The sequence below is a fragment of the Petaurus breviceps genome, unplaced genomic scaffold, assembly GCF_028583685.1.
Source record: "Petaurus breviceps papuanus isolate PSGF00001 unplaced genomic scaffold, PetGlider_PUasm1.0 213, whole genome shotgun sequence".
Taxonomy (NCBI): domain Eukaryota; kingdom Metazoa; phylum Chordata; class Mammalia; order Diprotodontia; family Petauridae; genus Petaurus; species Petaurus breviceps.
Genome location: NW_027185860.1, coordinates 5,751,658 through 5,761,917, shown reverse-complemented (window position 1 = coordinate 5,761,917; position 10,260 = coordinate 5,751,658). Strand labels below are relative to the sequence as shown.

Below are 10,260 nucleotides of genomic sequence, written 5' to 3'. Positions count from 1 at the left end.
GAAAGTATTTGCAGATTCAATATTTGATTGTATGCCGCCATGAGGGGAGGTAATAGGAGTGGGGGAGAGAAAATTTGAAACTCAAGGAATTGTGGTAATCAATCTTGTAAACTAAAAGTAAACAAATTAATAAAGAACCAGAAATAAAGAGTACCTGAGTTCAAATCTTGCCTTACCCAATTAACACAATTACTAGCTATGTGACATTGGGCAAGTCACATAACCCCAATTCACTTGTATTTCCCCTTCCAAAAACCAAACAAATAAAGGATGTCTTTATTGAATATCAGAGAAAGAGAAATTTATGTAATGAGGGGAGGATGTTTTTTTTTACTTCAGAAATTTCACAGGATAGAGAATTTTTATATTATATTATTTTAATATTCTTTTACCTGTTTCTCATATAAAACTTTGTGTTATAAATACTGTAATTCTCACTTGTTTATGTTCTAGATTTAAAAAATACCTGAAAATCATCCTACACATTTCTTGAGCAGTTTACTACATTTCTTTAATTTTTTCAGAAGCCTTCCTGGAAATACAGGCAGACGATTTAAGGCTTTGAAATTAGTCACAGAAGTAATTTATTGCTTCTTTTCCTAAGAAACGATAGGCACACCCCCCTTTTTTTAATTCCTCTCCCCTCCCCTCTTTATTATTTCCCTGTTGGACAATTTTCATGCTCCTAAAGAATGTGAAACAATTTTTCTTAATCTTAGAAGAATATGTATAATGATATAAAACATATTTCCATTTATTTCTGCTTTTGTGGGATAAAGCCCATTTGCGGCCTTTGAAGTATACCCTAGTTGATACAATGTCTTCATAGAACTTCCAAAATATATTTTACTGCATTTCATTTATACTATTCCCCAAATACTCTATGTTCGGTACTATATCCATGTTGAATCATTAATCATCTGTGTGTAACTTGTTCTTGAGCATATATTCAACATCTATTTTTTCCCTAAATTAAAAAAAAATGTATTGATGCTTTCATGAAAATGAGTTCTTTCCTGACAACATTTATCAGATTTTCATCAGTCTTCCAGTTACTTTTAATTGCTCAAAATATTTAGATAATATGAAGATAGCCTAAATGAGCCACTGTGGTAAATATTAATTTATTTTCACCTTGCAAACTGTGTGGGTGTTTTGTATTTATCACAGTTATTGAATTTAAAAAAAAAAGAAAGGAAAAGAAAGCACTAATATTTCTATTTGTGTTAAAGGAAAATCAATTCAGTACAGAATAGATTGGATTTTTTTTCAATTGCTCAATATACTTCTTAGCTACTTTCAGAAATCTATATCCAATTATACATTTTGTAATTTGTTTTTATTTTACAAGGAAATTGTTTTAGTTATAACTGATATAATTTAATTAACTTTCTTTAAACCATCTTTCAAGATAACCATGGCTGATGACCACTGCTAAAAGTTAACCATTTTCTCTAAGTCATTTTTTCCCCTTCACTGACATTTCTTCTTGTAGCTAAATATGGCTGGTTTTTGTTATAGTAATCACAATCTATTCTATTTGAGTGGAAGATAAGATTGCTGAGGGCATACACTACCACTTTTATCGTTTCTTTTTTTTATCCCAGCTCCTAGCATGATGCCTAGCATATTTTATTGTTGTTTAATCACTCCTTGTGACCACATATACTACATAAAGCCATTGTTTTCCATGGAGTTTTCTTGGCAAAGATACTGGAATATTTTGACATTTCCTTCTCAGTAGATTAAGATAAATAGTGGTTAGATGATTTGCTTGCAGTCACGCTGTCAATAAGAGTCTGAGGTCAAGTTTGAATAAAGCTTTCCTTGATTCCAGCACTGTATCCACTGAGCCATCTAACTGCCTGAAAGGCAAATAAGGATTAATAATTTACCCAGGGTCACAGAGCTGTTAAATCTATGAAGCTAGATTTGAACTGAGGTATTCCTGATTGAAGGCCCAGTGCCCTACCCTCTGAGTCACCTAGATAGTTTCATGGAATTTAATGAGGGCTTATTAAATTTGTGTCTAATGAATGAAAAATAATTATTAATCACATGCATAACAACCACGTATTAAAAACTAAACAGTATAAAACTGAGAGAGTCTTTGTTCTCCAGGAATTCATATCTTCATGGTTAAAACAAAACACATAGCAGGTATCAATTTTAAATTAGAATGGTTCTGTGATACTTAAGGCAAAATGGCAAAGCAGATAGTAATGCATTTTTTTTTCATGCCATTTCTACTTTCAAATTCATTTATATTTTTTATAGTGTACTACTTCATGGTGTAGAGAACTTTAGCAGCAAGAATATTCTCTGCATCTTTGGAAGTTTTGGTTGTTAAGGAGGAAGGGACAACAACACCTGTAGAAGCAAATGTGTAAAGAATGTTTAGATAACACAGGGACATTACAACTCTAGAGGGACTGTGTAGGATTCTTTGGAACATCAAGGTTTAGTCCAAAAGCAAGTTCCCAGTTCCATATCCCTTCTGGGAAGGGATGATGGGCTATCTAATTACTTTATGGATTGCTCTCAGTGTTTCTGTTGGAAGAAATAAAGGTATCTCCTATCAAATTGGGGATATATTTTAAGTTCTTATATGTCATCTAGAGATCCATTTTTTATTCATATTTTATTGTGTGAATATAGTGGCACAACTACACCACCCTGAGAGAAATCGTCATCATCTCCCACCCAGACTACTGCAATAGCTTCCTTTACTCAAATTTCTTCCCACTCCTGTGTATCTTCAAATCATCCATCAAATTTAACTCCACAAATAGCAAGATTGACCATTTCACCCCCTCTGCTCAATATACTCCCATGGCTCCCGATTTTACTTTCATGATCTAGTACATCATCCTGTTTGGCTGAAAAAAAAACCTTCCTAATATGGACCTTTCCTATCTCACTAATTGTTTTTGCTTTACTCTCCTCCACATAGTTTATATTCCAGTTACATTGGCTTGCACAAATCTCTTGAACACTTGATCCCATTCATTCAATTCACTATCCGCATGTCTTAAGTTCTCTAGATCCTCATCGCTATCTCCTGACTTCACAGATTATCTGTTAAAAATCCCAGCCCCAAATTCCTCTATTTGTTACAATGTAGGGGAATAGCAAGGAAGTTAAAGGGATTGTCATTGGGTTTGGCCTAAAGAATGAATACAACATACCCACTCAATTGTGTATCATACCATACAGGAAAGTAGAGGAGAAGGGTATTACAGGGGAGATTATAGAAGGGCGGGCAGATTGAGGGAATGGATAAGAAGAAGAAAACACTTTTGAAAAGGGACAGTGTCAATAGAAAAAGTATAATAAATGGGGGGGGCAGATAGAATGGAGGGAAATACAGTTTTCTTTCACAATATGACTGCTATGGAAATGTTTTACATAACTACACTTGTATAACCTATATTAAAATTTTTGTCTTCTCAATGGGGGTGGGTGAAGAGGGAATAAAGGAGAGAATATAGAGCTCAAAGTTTTAAAAACAAATATAAAAAATTTTTACATGCAACTGGGAAATAAGATATGCAGATAATATGTTATAGAAATCCATCTTGTCCTACAAAAAGAGAGGATAGAGGGGGTTTAGAAGAGAAGGTAGCCTGGGAGAAGGGTTAATTCATATGTTTGCCATATTGGGGTGGGGATAGGGGAGAAAATTTGGAACTGAAAATCTTGTGGAAATGAATCTTGAAAACTAAAAATAAAAAAGTAAGAATTTTAAAAATCCTCCTTTTTCATTAGGGTTTTCCTAATTTCTTTTTAAAGAAATTATCTTCCTTCTGTTGTTATATTCAACTCATCCTCTGTATGTGTTATTTATAAATATTTTTTGCTATGTTGTCTCCCATATTCAAACATGAGATCCTTGAAATGAAGTGTTAATTTGTCCTTTGTATTCTAAGTTTAACAAAGTACCTAGTGCAGAAGTACTTAAAAAATGCTTGCTAATTCGTATTAATTTGTTTTACATAAACTTAATAATATTAAATACTGGAACAAGGATTCATTATGAAACCATAAAACAAAGAAAAATAAAAAGTACTTTGATTGAAATTAGACTTAGACCAGCATCTCACACAATATACCAAGATACACTCTAAATAGATGCATGACCTAGTTGATCCAAAATAATATAATAAATGAGAAGAGGAGAGAAATAAATACACATCATAACTATGGGAAAGAAAAGATTTCTTGACGAACCATATGATAACACTGGTCACAAAAGTTAGATTGGAAACTTTGCAAGGAAAAAATGGAAATAATTTGCACAGACAAGATCAACACAGAATTAAAAAGTAAATAATTGAGTGGGAATGTGGATCTCTGTAACAATTTTCTCTGAAAATGGAATGATATTCAGAAAAAAACAGGGAAGTGATACATATGCATAAGAAAGTTAGTTGATTGATATGAATTGACATTTCCCAAATGAAATAGGAAAATGATCATTATTGGATGGGTTATAGAAGGACAAATATAATAACATTTTTTTGCTATTGCTAGGAAATGAGCAGTGATTCTGGAAAGCAATTTGGATTTTTATTCCAAAAATAACCAAGCTGCTTATATCTTCTCTTTAATATATGTTTATTGAGTTTTAGCTCTCAACATTCACTTGTATAAGATTTTGATTTCCAAGTTTTTCCCTGTCTCTCCCTCTCCTCTTCCAAAAATGACAAGTACTTCATTTTGGGCTCTACATATGCATACATATGCACAAGTTTGTGTACATAAAATAGTTACCAAGCCAGAGAACTGGATTTGTTTTTGTTTTAATTTTCAAAATAAAAAAACAAGGGACATAATGAAGACAAGTGCCAGCAAATCAGTCCTGCATATACTGGGAAAATAAATTGGATGATCACATTAAAGGAGATTTTAATTCAGCCATAAAAAGGTCAAGGAAGGGGTAGAGGGAAAATGTAAAGCAAAGTTCGGGACCGACCTTGTGAATTTGTTGGCACGGGTCAGGAAATTCCCTTTACCAATGCAGATTGAATTAGTAAATTCCCTCTATGCACTTTATAGTCTTAGAGATTTACCTAAAATACTTGCTCAGCCTCACACAGCTACTTGGTGTCAGAGGTCAGATTTGAATCCATATCTTGGTAGCCCTAAGATCATCTCTCTGTATAGTCCTCCAGTGGTTCTCAAGCTTTTTGATCTTAAGGACGTATTTGCACTTTGAAAAATTATTGAGGACTCCTCCCCTCCAAAAAGCTTTTATGTGGGTTGTATTTATCAAATCTGACCATTTTAGGAATTAAAATATCTTAGTATTATTGTGAAACTCATTTTGGCCTCGTGCATACCATTGAAATGGTTTCAGGGACACTCAGAGATTGGCCCTATCATACTTTGAGAAATATTACAACTGCTACACCATGCTGCCTGTCAATGCAAAAGAACACATAAAATTAAAATGACTATAGAAGCAAAAATAATTATCTGAGAAAAGTTCAATGAATAATAATAGCTAATTTTTTTTAGTATTTTATACTAAATTTCATCTCATCCCATCCACAGCAGACCTTTCAAGGCATGTGATTAGGTAAAAAAGACTGCATTTTGGATGCCTTCAAAGCTTACTTCTGATATTCAAACAGCTAAGTGACCACAGATAAATCACTTTGTCTCCCAGAGCTTCAGATTCTCATATAATGATATGTGCAGTATCTGCAACATACTATTGAGGATCAAACAAAATAACATGTAAACGTTATGCAAATAACATTTGAAAACTAAAATGACAATAAGAATGTAATCTGCCATTATTCTTACCATATAGTTTATATTACCCTAGCCCAATCTTACAGGGGAAGGCACAGCATCCTAGAAGTCAAATGACTTGCCCAAGGTTGCACAGCTAGTAAGTGGAAGGGTCTCAAAGCCATGTCTTCCTACTCCAAATCAAGTTTTTTTTATTTTTTTTTCTCTACAGATGATATGATGTCTGCCAATAGAGTTGTAAGACATGTATTTGCATTTCCTTCTAATGCAATTGCATAAGTCCAAAAAGAAGGATTGGCATATAAAAGCTGTCAGAAGGTATTGCGCAAAAAAACAAAAACCCCCACTCCATTTGTGATGACCTAATTAGAGTTATTTAATTAATTGATAAAATAGAATTAATTCTATTAATTAAATATATTCTAAAGGAACTAATAAATGAATAGACACAAACAAACAACCCTGTTCAGATGTGCAGAATATGGGGACATCATCATGAAAACATTCCACATTCAAATCCAGAAGACATGTAATATATTGAATTTTTGAATGGTGAAGGAAAAATAAATATTTCAATTAGAGATAAAAATCCCAAAATTCCTCAGCCACAACAAGAGGAAAATGGAAAATTTTAAAAGAATTGGCTTGGATATGAAAGGTACATTTCCTACCTCTACGAATTTGGACATTTTATTTGAAGGCATAAAAATAAAGTTGAGAAACCAGTATAACTTCAACAAATTTGGCCAAATTTCACTATTGAAAAGTCCAAAGAAATACTTGGAATGGGATATATATATATATATATGTATTTAATTTTTTAATTAATATGTTTGTTTAATTTTAATTTACAGCATTCAATTCCACAATTCCTTGAGTTTCACATTTTGTCCCCCTCCTTCCCCTCCCCCCATTTCAGCATATAGTTAAGTATAGGATATGTAAATACTTTCACATTACACATTAGTCATGTTATAAGGACAGATTGTACCAGCTGGAATGAAAAATTTTATAGAGGACATAAAACCAAATAAGAGAAGGAAAAAAATCAGGTATTATGCTTCCACCTGGATATAAACTCAGTTCTTTCTCTGGATGCACATATTTCTCTCCATTATGAGTCTTTTGGGATTGATTTATATCACTGCATTGCTGAGAGGAGTCCAGTCTATCAAAGGTGGTCATCACACATACCTTGTGTCTGTAATTGTGTACAAAGTTATCCTGGTTCTACTCTTCTCACTCAGCATGAGTTTGTATAAGCCTCTCCAACTAAATATGAAGACCCTCTGCTGCTCGTTTCTCATAGCACAATAGTATTCCATAATATGCATATATCACAACTTGTTCAGTCATTCCCCAATTGATGGGCACCCCCTTCATTTCCAATTCTTTGCCACCACAAAAAGAGCTGCTATAAACATTTTTGTACATATGGGTCTTTCTCCCACACCGATGATGTCTTTGGGATATAACCCTAGGAGTGGTATTGCTGGATCAAAGGGTATGAAAATATTTATAGCCCTTCGGGCATAATTCCAGATTGCTCTCTAGAAAGGCTGGATCATTTCACAACTCCAACAGCAATGCATTAGTTTTCCAATTTGCCTACATCCTCTCCATCATTTATTGTTTTCCTTTTTTGTCATCTTAGACAATCTGACTGGTGAGATTGGGTACCTCAGAGTTGTTTTGATTTGCATTTCTCTAATCAATAATGAATTAGACCTCTTCCCAAAATCACTTCCTGCATCGGCAGGCAGATCCGAGCTGCCAGCACTTTCTGAGGCAGAATCCTGCTCCCTGGAGGAGAGGACCCCACCAGGCCGAAGGGAAGAAAGGCCAAGAGGAAGCCATGGCCCCCCAGGAACCCATGACTTTCCAGGACGTGGCCATGACCTTCACTGCGGAGGAGTGGGGGCGCCTGGGCCCCACGCAGAGGGACCTGTACCGGGAGGTGATGCTGGAGATGCTGGGGCACCTGGCCTGGCCGGATTCAGACACTAGGCCTCAGATCAAGGAAAGAACTCCAGAGCTGGACATTTCTTTAGAAGAATCATCCAAGAGAGGACTCTCAAGAGACTCTTCTTGGATTTTGACACTGGAAAATGTCTGGGGATGTTATACCAAGTTAAAGGAAGAGCACCGCAATGAGAATCAACATTTTAGATGATTAAGAATCACCAAAGGGAAATCCCACAGTGAAGTGAGTGGCCCTGAATATAATAAAAATGACAGAAGATGTAATCTAGAGCCATCTTTTTTCCCACAGAAGAGATTATTCATAATAAAAAATCTTCTTCATAAATATGATAGATGGAGAAAAAAAAAACACAGAAAGTATTCAAACATGCAATAATATAAAAGAATCAGTTTAAAGAAGATGTTTTCTGATTATTGTAAATGTCAGAAATCCTATTGTAATAATTTTGACCTTACTGAAAAATATAGAATTCATAAGGGAAATAAACATGAGTGTAACAAATATGGGAAGTCTTGCCTCCAGAACACTGAACTTACTCTACATCAGAGAATTCACAGAGGAGAAAAGATTTATGACTCCATGGAATGCAGAAAGTCTGTTCAACAGAATGCCTGTATGAGGAAAGATAAAAAAAATTCATAATGGAGAGAAACTTCATAAATGCAATGAATATGGAAAGACCTTCCACCAGAATTAATATCTTAAAAAACATCATATAATCCACACTGGAGAGAAACATAAATGTAATGAATGTGGAAAAACCTTCCTCTGCCCTACTGAACTTACTCAACACCAGAGAACACATACTGGAGAAAAACTTTATGTCTGCAGTGAATGTGGAAAGACTTTCCACTGTAAATCATACCTTACTGATCATCAAAAAATCCATATTAGAGAGAAACTTTATATATGTAATGAATGTGGGAAGGCGTTCCATCAGAATTCATACCTTTGAAGACATCAAAGAATTCATATTGGAGGAAAACATGCATGTAATGAGTGTGCGAAGACCTTTCTATGGACCACTGAACTTATCCAACACCAGAGAACACATACAGGAGAAAAACCTTTCAAATGTAATGAATGTGGGAAGAAATTCTATTGGAACTCACACCTTCGAAGGCATCAGAGAATTCATACTGGAGAGAAACCTTATGCATGTAATGAATGTGGGAAGGCCTTCCTCTGGTCCCCTCAACTTACCCAACACCAGAGAACACATAGAGGAGAAAAAAACCTTATGAATGCAATGAATGTGGGAAGACCTTTCTCTGTAAATCACATCTTAATGATCATCAGAGAATCCATACTGGAGAGAAACCTTATATATGTAATGAATGTGGGAAGGCCTTTCTCAGGAATACTAATCTTAGTCAACACCACAGAGCCCATACTGCAGAAAAGCCATATGAGTGTAGTGAATGTGGAAGGACATTTGGTCAGAAGACACATCTTACTCATCATCATACAATTCATACTGGAGAGAAACTTTATGAATGCAATAAATGTGGGAAGGCCTTCCACCAGAATTCATATCTTAGAAGACATTTGAGAATTCATACTGGAGAGAAACCTTATGTATGTAATGAGTGTGGAAATGCCTTCCTCCGGGCCACTGAACTTAGTCGACACCATAGAACACATACCGGAGAAAAACCTTATGAATGCAGGGAATGTGGGAAGACTTTTGGTCAAAAGGCAAAATTTGTTCACAATGATTGAATTCATACTGGAGAGAAACCTTATGTGTGCAGTAACTGTGGGAAAGCCTTCCACTGAAGCTCAGTGCTTGTGCAACATCGGAGAAACCATACTGGAGAGAATCCTTTTGAATGCAGTGAATGTGGGAAGTCTTTTAGTCATAGGGCAAAACTTCTTATACATCAGAGATTTCACACAGGAGAGAAACCATATAAATGTTTAGAATGTGGAAAGGCTTTCTGTCAGAAAGCAGATCTTGCTTTACATAATAGGATTCATATTGGTGAGAAACCTTATAAATGCAATTAATGTGGAAAGACCTTTTGCTATAACTCACACCTTACTCAACCTCAAAATATTCATACAGGAGAGAAACCTTATGAATGCAATGAATGTGGAAAGGCCTTCTTCTGGAGAACAGCTCTTAATAAGCAACGACAGATTCATGCAGGGGAAAAAACTGGTTAATGTAATAAATGTTGATGAATTTATTTCCCAGGAGCACAAAGTGTATCTGACATTAGAGAATTGATATAGGCAAGAATATGAGAAGCCTCAGCAGGAGACTCAAAATTGCTGAACATCAGACAGTTCATACTAGAACCCTATTTGAATATAAAAATTGAGTTATGGCTTTTCTCCATAAAAAAGCCTTGCTAAATACCATATTTAATGCCAGAGAGAAACTCCATGTATGTATGGCAGTTGGGAATCCCATTTGTGAAGAGTGGTGAAGCACAAGAGGTACCTCAGGAAAGTGTTGGTGTAGAATGGCACATGCCCTTTCTATTATAACCAAAGTACTTCTTTTGCTT

General features: G+C 35.0%; 1 pseudogene; it reads left to right on the top strand.

The window, feature by feature from the left end:
- The first annotated feature begins 7,615 nt into the window (after window positions 1–7,615).
- LOC138165511 (zinc finger protein 420-like) lies at window positions 7,616–9,821 on the top strand (annotated as a pseudogene).
- Window positions 9,822–10,260: the final 439 nt, after the last annotated feature.